Below are 18150 nucleotides of genomic sequence, written 5' to 3'. Positions count from 1 at the left end.
CTATGTCCAAGTCTTAATTCGGGTTCGGGGTGAAAACCACGACTTGAGAAATGGTGGAAACTAGACGATGATTTTGGAATTGCAATTAGCATTAGCATTAGCAGTAGCAAAAAGGTAAGCAGCAGTCATTATCAATCTACTGCAGAATGGAAACCTCCTCAACAATTCAAGTTGAGGGAAATAGACAGTAACCTGCCACGCTGGTCCACAGATCGACCGTATTTAGCAGTCAGGGATTTGAACCCAGGTCTACTCAAAGAGCGTGTGCTACTGCACTCCCACTCCAGACCACTCCACTGCGGAGGCCACTGATGCAAGAAAGCAAACTTGTACAATATCAGGCAAAAAAAAAAAGAAAAAAAAAAAAGACACTCTCCATTTCACCTATTCTGTTCATCACTTAGTTTGTCTAGTTCTTTGAATTTATCTAAGCTATCAATTTCCACAATAACAGGTGGAAGTTTGTTCAGCAATCAGCCAAACTTTGCACATCTGTTCTGCAACCCCCTCATTTGAGTGGTCTCAGCAAGAGGAAGAATCCCATCAGCATTGAGCTTGTTGAATCCATTCAAAGGCTTAAACATCTCAGTAGTCAGATCACCTTGCAGGTCCTGGTCTCCAGACTCTTCAATTTGCAGAACTGAAGCCTTTCTTCGTAACAGCACTCCTTTCTTCCCCCTCGCCAATATTGTTGCCCTTCTCTGTATTCATCTGTCTTATAATGAGGCCTCCAGATGTGGTTTGACCATTGCCTTATACAATGGGATAATCACCTCCTTATCCTTGCTAGCAAAATTCCTGTATATCATTGGCAGAACCTCATAAGCTGTCCTGGCAGCCTATCTGTATTGCACAGAGAACTTCACGTCTAACTTCACAATTACCCCGAGATCTTTTTCATTTTCCACTACCCTAAGTATAGTATACCCATATGCCATTTCTTAGTCCTGTTGCAGTAGCATACTGTCATTACTGTCATTAACCACCCCGCCAACCTTTCTATCGTCTGAAAACTTGGGTATTAAACCTGATACACCTTCATCAATATCATTGATAAATATAGAAAACAACGATGGGTCCAACACCAAACCCTGGTGTTGGACCCAATGTTGTCTTCTCCTACTCAACTATCTCTTTATCCATAAGAGCAGCTTGTCCTTAATGCCACACTGCTCCAATTTGTACAGTAGCCTTCTATGTGCAACAGTATCAAAAGCTTTCCTGAAATCCAAGTATGATGTCAAAATTATTTTTCGCATCCTGTTCCTTTGTGATTGCATCGTAGTATCCAATCAGTTTGGTCAAACAAGATTTCCTCTTAACAAACCCATTCTGCGTATGAAGTAAAATTGTAGCCTTGTCTTGATTGATCCTGCATTACTTCTTTTACTAGTGACTCCATTATTATCCCTGGAACAAAGTTAAACTACAGGTCTGTAATTATTATAGTGTCCCCCTTTGTGAATTGAGGATATATTTGTACATCTGCAGTCCGCCGGGACCTTCCCTGAATCCAAGGATGTTCTCATAATTATGACTAAGGATTAGCTTAATTCTTCCTTCGCTGCTTCCTTTAATATAATTGAGTAGATTCCATCCACTCCAGGTGCCTTTCTTTTTAACTTCAACAATTTCTCTTCCATTTTTCTCTCACTTATTACAAAAGAATTTAGCTCCCTGTTAGAGTTTGATAAACATTCGGCCTCGCCTTCCCTAAAGAATTCCTCGTATGTGAATGTAGATGCAAAATAATCATTCAGTTTGTCAGCAACCTCAGCAGGATCATCAACAGTCAAACCATCGATATACAGTGGACCAATTTGATTCATCCCCATCCTTCTAGTGTTTAAATAAGTAAAAAACTCTTTGTTGTTTTTCTTTGTATCCTTGGTCAAAGATTTCTCGTAATGTGTCTTCGCTTGCCTAACCTCCCCTGTGACTTGATTGCAGACTAGTTTATGTCTACCATAGGCTTCTGTGTCGCCCGATAATTTATATGCATCCCATGCATTTTTCTTCTCTGCCAAGAGTCTCATCAGTTCAATTGACATCCACTTAGTCCTCAACCTTGAACAGTATTTCTTAGTTGGTACGAAAAGTCTAGTAACTTTCCAAATTAATTCCTTGACTGCTTCCCATTTAGAATTTGCTGTTGCTAACATATCAATTGGATCCACTGCATAGAATTTAAAACTGTCTGAGACAATACGAGAATCACTTTCACCTCTGCCTGTGGCTATTGTTAATCTATCACTTACTAGTTAATCTATTAGACACTTTCAAATTTAACGCTAACCTTTTGTGCGCAATTGTAGCTGCATGGACAATATTTTTGGTTATGTACGTGGCTACTTCATTGATGGGCTCCTGACTGACTGTAGTGATGCCAAACTTTGTCGATGTTGGAAGACATTCCAGTCAGATTGATCAATCTTCCAGCGTGGTAACCTATACGGGTTCTCCTCCAATTTCCAAATAAGTGAAGGGAGGAGAGGAGCAGATGGAAAGATCAATAGCAGAAAACGTATTGGTAGGCGTTTGGAAGAAAGTGTTTGTTCCCATATTTAGGAGGACTCACATTGTCAGTGAGTATATGCTCTTCGACTCCTCCCCTTTCATTGATTTTAAAATAACCCCACAGAGTATTATGGCCATTAAAATCCCCAAGATTGTTCATCTTGCAAATAGTTTTTTTTCAGATTTTTAAAATTAATTTTTATCTTTTTCAACACCATTTTAAATCGATGCGTGTACAATTTAAAATATTATTTTTACAATAATTTCATTCTCGGTTAATCTTATAAAAACAACCGAATGTCCTACATACGTCTAATTATTTATTTATTTGGAAATGTAGTAAATTTAAATTAAAGAACCTAATTGGGTTTTATGCTCCTATTTTGGGCATAAAACCCAATAAAATAAAAAAACCCATCAAAGAGAGATTAATTTATATTTCTAAATATAAAATCCCATATTAAAAAATACAGCTGCAGTTACAGAAACTACAAACTACTTTCTATTTTCATCGTGCATTTAAATCTTATCTATTGAAAAAGAGAGAAAAATATAAACAAATCCGAGACATTTCCACGCATAAAATTAGGACTAAAATAACTTCTTCATTAGTACATAAAGAGTTATGTAACTTTATCTTCTGTAAGAAGTGTGACTTACCTGTAGCCACATTCTGGAAGTATGAGGAGCTGTCGGCACGCACACACACAACCGACACTAGAAATACGGCTGAGGTCAAAGCCCGATACATTTATTTATACTGCACCACGAACAATCATCTTAGCAGGTCCACCTTAATTTCTAATCGCAGCGTTACCTCATTGTCTCATCCCTCCCCACGCGCCCTTATCTCGTTTATCGACAACACAATGCGCTAGCGGAAATCAGCCCCACAACTTCCTTTCCTCGTTCATCCCACCCACAACTGAGGGGTCGACACCCTGGCGCTCATTCGCGATGTTTGGCAGAAAGTGGAGAGATGGGAGCTCGTCGAAATGACAAATGGACAACCGACGAACATTTATGACTGAATTGCCAAGAGATCGTCTTTCTCCCGAAGCCTCCTAGAAGATGAAAATAGAGATCGAACGCAATGTACCAGAAAGCAGCTTCTTAGTCTTGGAGTTCGGATAGTTAGAAAGTATCGCTCCATTTAGCAGTAGGCTTAATGAAGCCATTGTGAGTGTTTGGATATCTCCGGGGTCAATCTGCCCACTCTTAGCCAAATAAATAATTGGCCTCTTTGAATTCTGTTTGCTGAGCGATTGCCAGCTCATGCTAGTATTGTCTTGCAACTGCCCACTAAGTAGCGACACCAATCTAAATAAACACTTGTTCTGAATGGCTGAAGCAGGTGCATTTTAATCAAAATACTCAATGGCATTAATGGATAGTCTCGGCAATGCCTAGGTACACAATCTTCGAAAGCTGATTTGCAAACGTCTTGGCGTCAAAGCACGAGAAGGATGGAATTCAACAGGTTTTAGAATTTAAGACCCCTATTAAGGAGATAAAATCGTACGTAATTAAATAAGTCTGCGAAGATTTTAAATTTTATTTTCAATACCTCAACGCAAATACAAGAGAGTAATAGAAATAAAATCTATGAAAAGGAACATCTGTTAATATTCAGAAAAACTGAAGATTTTTTAAATACAAAAGATGTTCGCTTTTTAAGAAAAAAGCGTGGATTAAACTTTTAAAAATTGTAAAAGTTATAGTACACGGCTAGTTTAACGGTCACTATATCCAGGGCTGTTCTTTAAGGAGGTACGACGCACTCAGGCCCAGGAATTGAAAAGGACCCCAAATCCAAACAAAAGGGGCGCGGATCCTCAATTTTGGCAAGGAGAACTCCTTGCTGTCTTCTGTCCCAACCCGGGAGAATATAAAAACGGTAATATTACGAATCCTACTTCGCGTATAAAAAAAAAAAAAAAAAAAATGGAGAATCTTATTGGATAGCCTGAATCCAAAAGGGAGAATTGGAATTCCTCTTTTGGAGGTTTTTTTTCCTAACGTGTGTTGGTGTGAATGAATTGAGATGGGAGAAGAAGGGAAGAAGGGGATATGAGTTCCCCAACCCCAGTACACTAATAGATTTTATAGGAAGGTAAAAGTAAGTGATATACAGATATACACTGCCCTATCATTAATATCCGGACACCCCTCCATGGATGAGAAACAAGTACTATGCATGCAACACGTCACAGAGCCTGCTATAAATATGCACACTGAGCTTCGAACAGACAATTGCAAAAGTGGGCATGCAAGATGACACGTTCAACAGAATTATCTCAACAGATTTGATCACTTCAACAAATGCTAGACACCGATTAACATGGTGTAAGGAGGGCGAATCCCTCCTTACACCATTAACATGGTGTAAGGAGGGATGAAAAACAGTCCTATGGGCAGATGGGTCGAGGTTCGCACTCTACCAGTTGGATCGCCGTTCCTGGGTGTTGTGAATGCCAGGGGAACAGTTCCTTTCTGATTGTATCCTCCCAAAAATGAAGTTTTGTGGAGGCAGTGTCATGGTATGGGGCTCCTTTCATGGTTTGGCTTGGGCCCATCAGTAGTTACCGACAAAACTACTAATGCTGTGCAATACCAGGACAGCCTGGACAATTATGCACTTCCAACAATATGACAATACTTCGGGGAAGGCCCATACCTGTATCAGCAAGACAACGCGCCATGCCATACTGCTCGTGTCGTAACAGAGTGGTTTGAGGACATGGATGTGGAAAAGTTGGATTGGCCAGCCCAGAGTACTGATCTGAACCCTATCCAGCATCTTTGGAATGTATTGGATCGTCGGGTACGTGCACGTAGAGATCGCCCAAAGAACAAGGCCGGATGGTGGCTGCGTTAAAGGCCGAGTGGAGGAACATATCACCTTACATTTATAAAAAGCTGGCTGAGAGTATGCCGCGAAGATTGAAGGCAGTCATAAAAGCAAAACGTTTCAGCACAAAATATTAAATGACACAATAAAAGCTCTTTTTTTGTCTAAAGGCAGGTGTCCGAATATTAATGGTAGGACAGTGTAGGTGTCATGGGCAGCCCAGTGAATATGACTCCCGACAACATAGTGTTGAAAAAGCCTGGTTAATTGAAAAATTATAGTGGCCAGCACACAGCCATCATCTAAATCCAGTTAAACATTTTTGGGATGAACTGGAATGCAGAATTAGGGCAAGGCCAAGATGATTCTCTCCGTTAGTAGTACTTCAGAAATGCTTCTGAGGAGTGGAATACAATTCATCTTTCTAATAGAAAATAGTAGAAAGTCTTCCACGAAACATAGTAGCAGTCATTACAGCCAAAGGAAAATGTGCATTAATTTCTTTAAATAAATACATGTTTTGTTCATTATTAAAAGAGTTCCATGACTTTTGGCAGGTCTTCTTTCCGGCCAATCCTCGAGAGTTGGAAGGAAGTTGTATGTTCCTTTCACATCTGGATTCTTACTTACCTGTATACAAATTTGATACAACCCAACAAATTCCTCCAGATTTCAAGTTTCGGAAGCTTGAAAGAATCTTTCTGAGGTCGAAAATTTAGGAATGACAGCGATATTTTTACTTATATTGTATAAGAGTTGAAGAATATGTATACATTACCAAACATTTGAAGATTACCATGGACACGATTTACTTATCTTAACTACAATCAATATTCTCCCAAATGTTTATTGACACTGTAGCCATTGTGTGATAGGCGATTTGGGTGTTTCTCAAGAAGTTCTGCCAGGGAAAGTTGAATGAGGAGATTAAATTGATGTATGCGTGTGTAGAAGCAGTTAACCAGCTTCTGAATTACTTCAACGAGGCGTATCCTTTTTGGATGTTTCATTCTATAGCCTACTTTCTGGTCATGACCACGAACTAGGTATATCTGTTGTCATAGCAACAGACTGACTTATGGATAAAGGGTTGTTTGGCCAATTCAAGGCCGTTATTCATTAGATCGCGATTCACCAACCTATTGCAAGCAGACTGTTTTTACGTTTTGTAGAAGGTAAATTTTTGGCCTAACGATTTTTTAAATTATTTATATATTTAAATTTATTATTGTTTAAATTTATTTCATATTATATTCTGGAGGAAATGTGGTTGGAAGAAATTACATAAATACATCATCATGTATTATGCTAGGAGCAGTAATGAACTTACAGGTTTCATCTTCCAAGACATGGTGGACAATTTGAGTTGTAGTAGTTGTAATGGAGTTTTAGGAGCATCGGCAACTAAAGCTATAAGCTCTCTATGTACTGTCTGTAAATTGCGTGTGTTCTGTGGTCGGTTTTCTGTTTGCTGGACGAAAAACCCATGGTACCCTCGCCTGAGACCGATTAACTCAGCCACATTGTGAAAAAGGGCCATAAAAATTCCTCATGCCATCGACGGGACTCGAATTCAGGTCTTTTCCACGGTGTGGGGAGTAACCTTTATTTGTTCTAGTAATTTATATTTAAAAACTTATTTATTTATATAACCGAAAATTTCCCAATTTCAAGTTTCTTAAATTTAGCGATAATGACTTTTAAATAAGAATTTAATGTCTAATATGATTTGTTTTTAAATAAATTACATTTATTTAAAATCAAATCATATTAAACATTAAATAAATTAAATTTATATAAAAAAGCAAAAATTTTCCTGCGATTTTGGAGTCTCCCAACTTGACGCAAATTATCTTCGAAGGTTATCCTGCATCGTTGAGAGGACAAGGATAAAAAGAAATTAATTATCTTTGGGATAAATCTCTTTTGATCTTTTAATGAAAATCACCCATTCATCATCCATTTACACATCTTATCCTGGAAGCATTGGAGCGTAAAATTCGCGTGTTTTCATCCATCACACAAAACAAATATCATCACCACCAGTGACACTAAAAGATTAACCAGATCGAGATCCTTTCAACAATACCGAAGTCTTTTTTTCTTAATCTTTCCTTCGCAAGACATTTTCCAGATACATTTTTGTTCTATTTTTAACCAGATTGAGTTATTGGATGTCTAAACGCGATATTTTCTCCATTTTCTGTTTTTCAAGACTCAGCGCGCCTAGATTAGGGCAAACGTACTTCATGGGCTAAAAGACGTCAGTTTGTTGAAAGTTTATTTCACGCTAGATTGCACTCACGGTTGGCACTGTTGGTGTAATCACCATCCTCCTCACACCGGGTAGAAAAGACGTGAGTTCGAATCCTGTCCTGAGGAATTTTTATGGGTCTTTTTCACAACGAGGTTGAGCTAGTCAGTCTCAGGCGCTGGTAGAATAGTTTTTTCTCCCGGAAACTCTGGTTTTTCGTCCAGAAAATAGCAAATCGATTGCAGAACATGAGCAATTCACAGACATATTATATAGGGCGCAATATGGCCTAAGTTATTGAGGCACCTAAAGTCCTACAACAACCATACGTACTGGATTTGTGTGATGTGTCGCAACTGGATGAAAGACTTACACAACTGTATTTTTTCATTAAAGTCGTGTACCGTTACAGAATGATAGTGATATTTATTAATGACGTTATGGCTCGGTAATAAGTAAGACATTGCTGTACACTCCCAGGTATTTTCCTCTCGCTAATTAAGCTATTTGGTGTCTCCATAAACTTTCTGCATTAGCTGGCAACGTAGAAAAGGTGAAGCAACATCTCTCTCTCTCTTTCTTATACGGTCTGAGCTACACGGAAGGAGGCAGACAGTCACACCCACCTGTAATTGCGTTGTTACGGTGAAGGAAATGGTTTCACTTTGGTAGCCTCTGCGTACTTAGTCTAAAATTACTGAAGCAGACCAACAAATCAACCGGACAGCTTGATTTATTTGCTCTTTCGGTGGCCACGCAAGCGAAAGAAATAAGGAGAGAAATTGATTCAGGCGAAGGAAGTGAACTGTTACAAACACTCGCTATTAGTTGAGGCAAGTCGAAGACTCATTAATAAACATTAGACAAAATGAAGATTACTCTAATGAACGCAGAACAAGACGTTTGACTTGAGATGTACGTGATAAAAATGTCTGACTAAATGGGTACTGTGAACATCTATAATAAAATATTGTGCATCACGCAACCAGTTACATGGTATTGTGGTACACAAGGCCACAGAAGTGAGGACTTTTTGAAGGCTGTAAAGGAGATGAAACAAATCAGTGAATTTATAATGTATTTTATTTAACTCAAAAAGAAATACATTCACTAAATCTTCTGTTGTTGTTGAAAAGTTGTCTCTTATTTATTAGTGGATTCAAAATGCTTGTAGACAACCTGTTCGTTATCCAAACTGGTTCACCGTGGTAGTTAGTGAAAGAGGTGGCACAAATCATCCCGAGGGACATCTTTCCATGTTTGCCGTATTTGCTTAAGCTCTAAGCTAGTGACATTTTCAGCTGACAGAGCAGTAGGGGTAAGTGCACGACCCTGGCATTTCCTACTAGAAACAGATCGGGTGACATTCCATTGTCAGGATTTATGTGGTGTGTGGACAGGTATTGTCATGCTGCAATATGGTGTCTAGGAAAATTAAGACAGTTATTAATATTAGAGATTTTCATTGAAAAGATCTCTGGCATTTTCAAATTGTCAATGTCAGATACCCTGATATTTCATGCGGAAAAGTATTACTTGGATTGGATCAAACTGCTAACTTCAACGCAATTCATAAACATGTCTTCTAACATGCAGGTCGTATTTTCAGCGTCGATTCAGGACCTAAAAACGATTTTTTCCAACAACTGCCTTCACATGAAATGGTGCCCTCGCGGGTAAGGTTATGAAGCACCCTGTATAATATCCATGAATGATAAAGTATAAGAGAATTTTGTATGAGATTATTAATGGTGTTTTCCAAGATTTTTAAATATTTAAAAACACCATTAAGAAAAAAAAACACCAATAATATAGGCTTACTTTTTAAATAGTAGGCCTATATTAATTTTTAATCTTTAGATGGTATTCTCCTCAGTATTACCAAATCACATAAGAATGAATTTATTGTCAATGAGTCCAATAAGGACCATTAATCCATATATTTTGAATTATATAAGATAAACCATGCGGTCCTTTGTTGCTTGGTATGGAATCTTGGTTTTTCATCAAATATTTGTATTAAAATACAAATGTTGGGTCAGTTGCAATGCATTGATACTAGAAAAAGAACCCAACATATAAATTAGAAGGTATTTGCGTGAATATCATTACGAATAGGTTACGGGAATGTCGCTGGTAGCCGATGAAAACCGGTGGCCATCAGAGCAAATAAGTGGCTGACAGAGAGCAAGAGTAGGAGGTCATTCTTTGTTGTTAGTTAGATAAGAACAATTACGTCACCCTGACAGCACCTTGACCATGTTCGTTGCCACATCTTACTTCCTCTTGATGGGTAGGGTAAAAGTCACTCACCTGACCGGTTCCCAGGAGATACCATCGGCAGCATTGCACTAACCCAGTTACACGGTAGCGAGGATTACTTCCATTCATTTTCGTGGCATTGCTGTGCCACCGGGACCAACTCTCTTATTTATTAGTGGATCGTGTGGTACTCTGATAATCACGGCCCGTCTTACGGAAACAATGCTCCACCCACAAACCTAACTTGATTCCCACAAAATTATGAAAGGTGTGTGGGAGACAGAAAAGCCTAAGACAATAGGAAGTCGTTCTGGAATCAAGGTATTGCGTAGAAATCCCTCCTACTGTTAAATTCGATTGTTTTTGTCTATTTTCAATCAGATTTCTCTATCCTTAATTAATTCAGTCAACAAAGGAAAGATTTTTATGCAAGTTCATAAAAAATTTGAAAGAGAAGAGTGGAGCACATTTGATATTGTTTTATATGAGTAAGAAAACTGTATACCACAAGAATATCAAAATAAGTAGGAAAAACATATCAGCTTTTTCGAATTCAGCTGAGTTTTAAGCTAAGACAGATTTTGCATAACACTGAAAAATTATGTTTTGCAGATAGGAAGATGTAAAGTGGGATCGAGAGTCAGTTCTGACATCACTAATATGGCTTAGTGATGTTTGAAAATGGATTATACACATTAGTGTGGTATAATGGATAATACGGCCGTTACAATTAAGGGATGTTCAAATTGTGAATACCATGGGTCAAATCTTGATTCTTGGCTAATTTTTCTCAATGAGTTTTGGAGCTTTCTTCGGCTACTGTAAAGAAATTTTCACAATGTATATGACAGTTGTAGATCAACAAAGATATTCAGGCCAAAGTTTTCTAGAAACATTTTTAACTTCGTTGTTAAAAGTATTCTTGGCTTGGTCGTTCAATTACCATATGATGACCAAGACCCTCACGGTAGCACAGTGGTTATAATTACCGTTGCCCTCACATGGAGTGGGAAAGGACTGGGTTCGAATCCCGTCAGTGAGGCTAGGAACTTTTATGGACTTTTTCAGTGAGTTAGTGTTTCAGTGTGGTTGAGTTAGTCAGTCTCAGGCGTGTTAGCAAGGTTTTCCCCAACCCGAAAACTCTGTGTTTTGTCCAGCAAAACAAGAAAATTTACCAGAGAACACCCCAGTTTATGGACATATTATATATGGGTGGACAACTTGGTTCTCAGGTGGCCCTAATGCTGCAGTTTTGTTTTTTGAAGCAAAACTTCTTTAGGCATGCCCAAGGCAGTTTGCACATGGGAAATAACTTCGTCCGTGGTTTGACAAAAAATCGTCACGAAATGATTCACGCGAAAAAATAACTTCTGGCCCATGGGGGGATCGAACCCACGACCTTCGCGTTATTAGCACGACGCTCTAACCAACTGAGCTAATGGGCCACTTATTAGCGACTCCTTAAGAATAGAAATGGTAGTTAAAAGTGTCATTTAGGGTATGGGAAAACGATTTTTAGACGAAAGAAAAATTAGTAGATGGATGTGAGACTTGGACCTTAACTGGAAGACAAAAAAATAAACTACTGGCCGTTGAGATGGATTTTTGGAGTTAGAAATGACATGAGAATATAATTAATGTCAAAAAAATCATCGTGTGAAGATAATGGAGGGACAACAGATTGCCTAGAGGAGCCATGGATGCCATGGTGAAGGAAAAAGAGAGGAAGACCAAGAAGGACGTGGATAGAAGGTGTGAGAACAGCCATGAATAGAAGAGGACTGGTGGACAGAGATTGGGAAGATAGAAGAAAATGGAAAAAAATGATAAGGGAATGACGTTTCGATGTTAGGTTGATGAGAACCGTTGTAATAACGGAATAAATCCTAAGAAGAAGGATTAACTTAAAGTAATTTTTTTTTAATTTAAAAATATTTCAATAATTTCATTTTGTATTTGATCACCCAAATAATGCCGATATTTTTCGATTCAGATTTCTGAATACGGAGAATATGTTCTGCCATAACTGAATCAAATTTAGCAATTGCTTCAGTAAGTTTTAAAAAAGTTACCATTATTGTTTTCATATAAATCTTTTGAAGGTCTCCTGAACACGCTATACAGAATAAAGTAACCTTTGGCCTTCTTCTCCACTTTTTCAGAATTTTCGTACAATAAACATCTGAAAAATTTCTTTGACTTTAATCAGAAGGATATTCTCTATTTTTAATTTCGGTAGGATAATTTTGAATTAGATAATCGCGTTGTTTCTTTGTCAGGATTCCTGGCCAATCACCTCAGTTGATAATTATATATTTGAGTCAATATTTATGGGAAAGGATTTATAACCGACCTGTGTAAAATTCTAACCAATCCAATGTGTCAGTACCATTTCTCAAGGAAATTTATTCCTTTATCAAAAACCTGTAGTACTTAATATTGTAAGATGTCAGAAGTAGATTCGTCTAATTTCATTTTCCGTTCTCTTCCTTGAATTTTTTCTCCCTTGCGGTCGGTAATGAGTATGGTTTTGTGACTTGTCTGACTTTCCTCGTTCTGCGTTTAGTGGTTGGCCGGTTCTTTGTGATTAGCAGCATTTCAGGAACATTCAGACATAAAAGTGGCGCCAGATGGCACTAATGACATCCACCGAGTTCCTGCAGCTTTCAGTTTCTGCTAATTAGACACGGCAGAAGAGTAAGGAAGGGTTCTTTTTTTTTAAAGTCTTTCTGTGAGGGGCCGAAGCAGGATATACCCCCTAAACACTGCAGACTCCCTATAGATTGAGCCTAATGGGCAATAACTTCGAAACCACTACTTTCTTAAAATGTTTTACAATGATATTCAAACACGGGTTTCTGTGCTCGATGTTTGAAAAACAAGGAAGAGTTGTGGTGGTTTAATTACGAATGTCATACTGCGCGATGTGTAGACATATTGGGGTTAATATTCACTGATCCGTTTCTGCAGATGCGTTAACGAGACGTCAGTAGCATTTCAGGAACTTTGGACTGCACAATTGAGAAGAGATTAGGAAAATTTCTCTTCAGGGGACTGCTTCCGAAACATTACCAGTTAGACTTCTGCATCTCCAATACCCAGCGTGTGTTATGCATGAGGTGCGTTTCTCCACCTATATTATTTGCTCATGGAAACCCGCAGTTCAGAGATGGTCTTTGTATATCTGAAGATAATCTTGAATTTACCAGAAGATAATCTTGAATTTTGCCGAAGTTGCTAACAAATTCTTTGTGGATTCTAAAAACTTATTAATTTTAAATACACAAGATTTAATAAATATTTCAATTAAATTAAAACATTGCAAAATTAATGAATGATATGATTGATGCTGGCTCTTTACAAAACCCTTGGGCAAAACCCACTTGATATAATCTCCAACTCAGTTAGGGTGCAAAGTAGGACAAACCCCCCTCAGTTAAAACATGTGACAAAAGCCCCCATTTTTTGTTTTCAGACTTTTAATTTAAATTTTATATGTACTGTATCTACTGTACATAATATACATATTTAGGTGTCCAGTATTTCATGTGTAATTAAGCTTAAATCTTAATATTTAATATTAAAAGATTCATCCTTTAAGGATGAATTTTTAATCTTAAGTTTAATGATAAATTTATCATTTTATCTCGGACTCCTTCTGTTTAAGAATTGATTTAAGAAAAGAATTATCACGATATCATCTCCAACTCAGTTTGTTTAAAGAGTCTAACCTGTCTAACCTTGTATCTTAGCAGTCCTGGGGCCACATGTCTCATCTCGTGGCTGCTTCTACCATCTGACCCAAAGTATATGGAGAAAGGTGCAAAGTTTATGAGTGACTGCTGTATACAGATGTGATGATTGAGTGAAACATTTTTGTGGAACGTTGGATGGACTGGCTTTTCTTCCTGTAGACGAAGTGGCCAATGGGAAGGATTATCTGATGAAGAATATACCCGATGTTGAAGGACTGGACTGCCTAATGGACTATTTCAGTAGCACCTATGTGTCCGGCATTTGTCATCGCATCCAGCCACCAACTCTTCCTGACGGGATAATTCCTCCAGTACGCATAAGAATGATTCCTTCATTCTTATGCGTATTGGAGCTCTTGTATCAACAGTCCTGATAAAAGATTCTCCTGGTGAGCCACCAAGAAAAGGAATATCAGCAACGTTTAGAGAACCTATGTCTGGAATATGTAAATGAGAGGAAGACCTTGGAGGAATTTCTGAATGCCGTAGGTCACAGCATTAGGTGGAAGTAAAATTAACTTTACCTTCTTATAATATGAAGCTTATTAATTTTGCTAATTTTACTCTGTGATTTTCAAAAACTGTTATCACATAAGATGGAAAAATTCGCGATCTAATTTCAAATGCTGCTACGTTTAGGTGGTAGTATCGTGTCACCTCACAGGCCTTGCGAAAAAATATTTAATCCTGGTGACTAATGGTTGAGGATTACTTTTAACTCTTTGTACCATTTTAAGTGTCTTTGTTTTGTTCACTTGGAACCAACTGTCCTGGTATTCAGCGGGGGGTCTAGCTATTTTCAGGTTAAAGATTATAAAGAGATGAGCAATTATGGGGAAGGGCAGAGGCTAATTAATGACTGATACGACCATCATAGGACAGTTCAATGAAATGTTCGTTAAATGGGAAACGAAAAACATTGTCATGAAAAAAAATAAAATAAAATAAATACCACGCTGACAAACACAGAAATTTTGAGGCTTATGCTGCACCAGCCAAAAAAAAAAAAATTCCCTAATTACCCTGAGAGAGAGAGAGAGAGAGAGAGAGAGACTCAAAAGTAGAAGGGAATCACCAAGAAAGACAAAATGATGATATCTAGCTCAGGACCCTGGGTGTGCCAAGCCCATACTCACTAGACGTGAGCCCCTGGGGTACCTTCCCTACATTAAACTTGGACTTGCCCTGCAGTGATATATTAGCACACGCTCTCTGAGTGGACCGAGGTTCAAGTCCGTGACTGCTAAATACGATTAATATTTGTATCGATTGATTTATTGTAAACTCCACTGACCTGGTGATCGTACCGGAGTATAAACAAGAACAACACCTTTATCTATTGGTAGTCCAATTAGTATTAGTGGACACCTGTTGCATTCCCTTATCTAATCCGTCCCCTTTCCCCGTTTCTGCTCATTAATGCCTAAATTAATCCCTATTGAATAACTTAGTGTTTCCAAAGGTTTCCAGGAAATATAGACACCCCTTTGCTATTGGATTGTCTTGTAAACTTCACGGATTGTAAACGACATTTCAAGAAAGATAAATTTTACTCAAATTCATGGTATGTATATAATATTCTTTCGGAGATATTATTTGAATGCACAATTACTCCAAGCTGAAGTAAAGCCCCATCTTGAGTATTGCTTATTGCATACAGATCTATAAGTCTCATTTGCGGAAGGATGTGGATCTGTTGGAGCGGGTGGAGAAAAGAGCACAAGATTGGTATGGGAACAAAAGGGTGATTTGAAGAAAAGGCTTGAATTCTGAAAATTCTAGCGTCTGGAGACTAAGGCTTTGAATGGACTAAGTAAGCTCAATGCCGATAAGAATCCTTCCTCTTGCTCAGACTACGCACACGAGAGAGCATAAATTCGAATTGAGGAAGGGTATTTGCAGGACAGGTGCGTGGAAATTTGTCTTCCGTCAGTGGATAGTTGATTGTTAAGACAAATCTCCATCTGGCTTTGCAGAAGTGGGTGGTTTGAGTAAATTCAAGGAAGAACTAGACAAATTATAGGCGATGCGGGAAGTGCTTTTTATTTTTTGACTGATGCTCTATAAACTTGCTTTCTTGCATCATTTGGCACTGCTAATACTAATAGAAGTGTTGAAGGCCCTCTTATTGACACAATCATTTATATAAATAATAATGATCTGAATTAAATATAAACTAGCAAATCATTATAATAAAATAGCTTATTGTTAAATACGGCTAATGATTGCATGTACATGACAAAAGTATAAAATATTGTAAATATTTTACACTTCTAATACAGAAGACAAGCCTAGAACAGCAATTAAAGGTTAATACTCCTATCCTGCTACACTAGAATTTGAGGAATTTAAGCTCCACATGACAAAAAACCCGCTCTTTCGTGCTGAGTTCATGTTCACTTTCCTTACTGAGACTTGGATCAACAGCGAAAGAGATTAACTTTCTAATTAGGTTCTTCACTTATAAGCACTAATTAGATTTTTCTGCCAACAACTTAGAATCGCATCAAACACAGTGGATAATTTCAGGACTCTTCTTCTTCTTCCTTTAAAGTTGTAAACTGTTATATATAAGTCTGCGTGGTATATCTTACCGCACACTACAATGTAGATGGAAGGACTGAATTCTTGAGTTCGATCGTGAGTAGGAGGGGAGGCACTTTGAACAGAATTGCACAGCGGGTGGTCTGGCGACTTCCCCCTCCCTCCCCCACCCCAAAACACTTTGAACAGAATTGCACAGCGGGTGGTCTTCCACCCTCCCTCTCCACACCTTCGCCGCCAGGTGGCGCTGCCATCGAAACCATTTGAAAAACATTGACGGGGGTTGTGTTCCACCCTCCCTCTTCTCACCCCCACCGCTAGGGGGCGGTACTGTCGCACAATGCAAAACATGCATGGTGTAACATGTCTTCTGACGTCATAATCCTTGTTAGTAATTCTTGGAATTCAAAGAGAGGGTTTTGTTCCTCCATGAATTTGAAGGTGATTTTTTTATTTTGATGTTGGATGGTATATTTTAAAAAGAATTTGAAATATGAAGACTATTTTAAACATGTTAATTTTAGTCAATAAATTTTGAATTGTTGTTTTTACTTTAAAGTATTCATGAACAAATCAATGGTATTATTTGAACATAATTAAAATATTCATGAAGAAATCAATGGTATTTTTTAAAGTATTCATGAGCAAATCAAAGGTATTTTTTAAAGTATTCATGAGCAAATCAATGGTATTTTTTAAGTACTCATAACCAATATTTGTAACCAATGGTGTTTTTCTAAATTATTCATGACCGATATTTTTAACCAATGGTATTTTTTAAAGGTATTCATGAGGAAATCAATGGTATTATTTGAACATAAAGTATAATAGTATTTTTTAAAGTATTCATGAGCAAATTAAAGATATTATTTGAAGCATTCATGTACAAATCAATTGTATTTTTTAAAGTATTCATGAACAAATAAATATGAACAATAGTTTTAACCTGTCCCCCAAACACGGTGTAACAAGTCTTAAAACGTCATAATCCTTTGGTGTAATCCAAAGAGAGGATTTTCTTCCCCCCATGCATTTGAAGGTGATTTTTTAAATTTTGCTACTGGATGGCAACAGATGTATATTTTAAATATGAAGACTATTTTAAACAACATGTTAATTTTAAATTGTTGTTTTTACTTTAAAGTATTCATGAACAATCAAAGGTATTATATGAACATAAAGTATTATTCATGACCAATATTTAAAACAACATGTTATTTTTAGGCAATAAATTAATTAGTGCTATTCGTGAACAAATCAAACGTATTATTTGAACAACTAAAGTATTCATGACCGATATTTTTAACCAATGGTATTTTTTAAAGTATTCATGAAGAAATCAATGGTATTTTGTGATTTGAAAGTGATTTTCAATATAATTTTTAATGAAGACGGATTTTAACAGATGACCTTTTTTCTTTTTTTTTTTTTGAATACTGAACTACAGTTGCTTTCGAATATATTTGAATAAATTTGTACCTCAACATCCTCGTGAATATTGTTGTTTGCCGTACAACGAACAGTCAAACACAATCATGGCAAGATTTCACTGGTTCTCTTTATTTCGAACACAGTTATAATTTGATTAGTGTTATTACTTGAATGCAATTAATGTGTTTTTTCATAATTATAAAGTTCGAAATTAATTTAAAATGGTTGAATTTTAAGGGGAAATTTAAAAAGTTAAAAGAAATTTCCCAAAAGTTGTGTGAAAATTACAAGGTAAACATCGTAACTCCCAAGCTGTATAACATTCTTACTATTCTGGTTAAAATTCTAAAATCTTCATTGCAGACATGGGTTAAACGAGCTTTTATCGGAATTCTAAAGAGACCGCACAGGTCTTTACTAATAATAAAATCTCAATTCAGATTGCATACTGTTATGAGAACAATCCATTTTTTGATTTCCCGTATGAAGTTTTCAAGCATAGTTCCAGAAAGTGTTCAGCATTTACAGTATGGAAA

At 37.3% G+C, this 18150-nt stretch overlaps 1 non-coding gene across 1 annotated transcript; it reads right to left on the bottom strand.

Moving 5' to 3' along the window:
* Positions 1-11255: 11255 nt before the first annotated feature.
* On the bottom strand, positions 11256-11329 carry TRNAI-AAU (transfer RNA isoleucine (anticodon AAU)). Its single transcript has one exon. It is a non-coding gene; the product is annotated as a tRNA-Ile (tRNA).
* Between the last annotated feature and the right edge of the window lie 6821 nt (positions 11330-18150).

This window comes from Mastigoproctus giganteus, chromosome 10 (assembly GCF_048544385.1).
Source record: "Mastigoproctus giganteus isolate SK-2022 chromosome 10, ASM4854438v1, whole genome shotgun sequence".
Lineage (NCBI taxonomy): Eukaryota > Metazoa > Arthropoda > Arachnida > Uropygi > Thelyphonidae > Mastigoproctus > Mastigoproctus giganteus.
The sequence above is the reverse complement of the archived record's forward strand: the minus strand, read 5'-3'. Positions and strand labels throughout refer to the sequence as shown.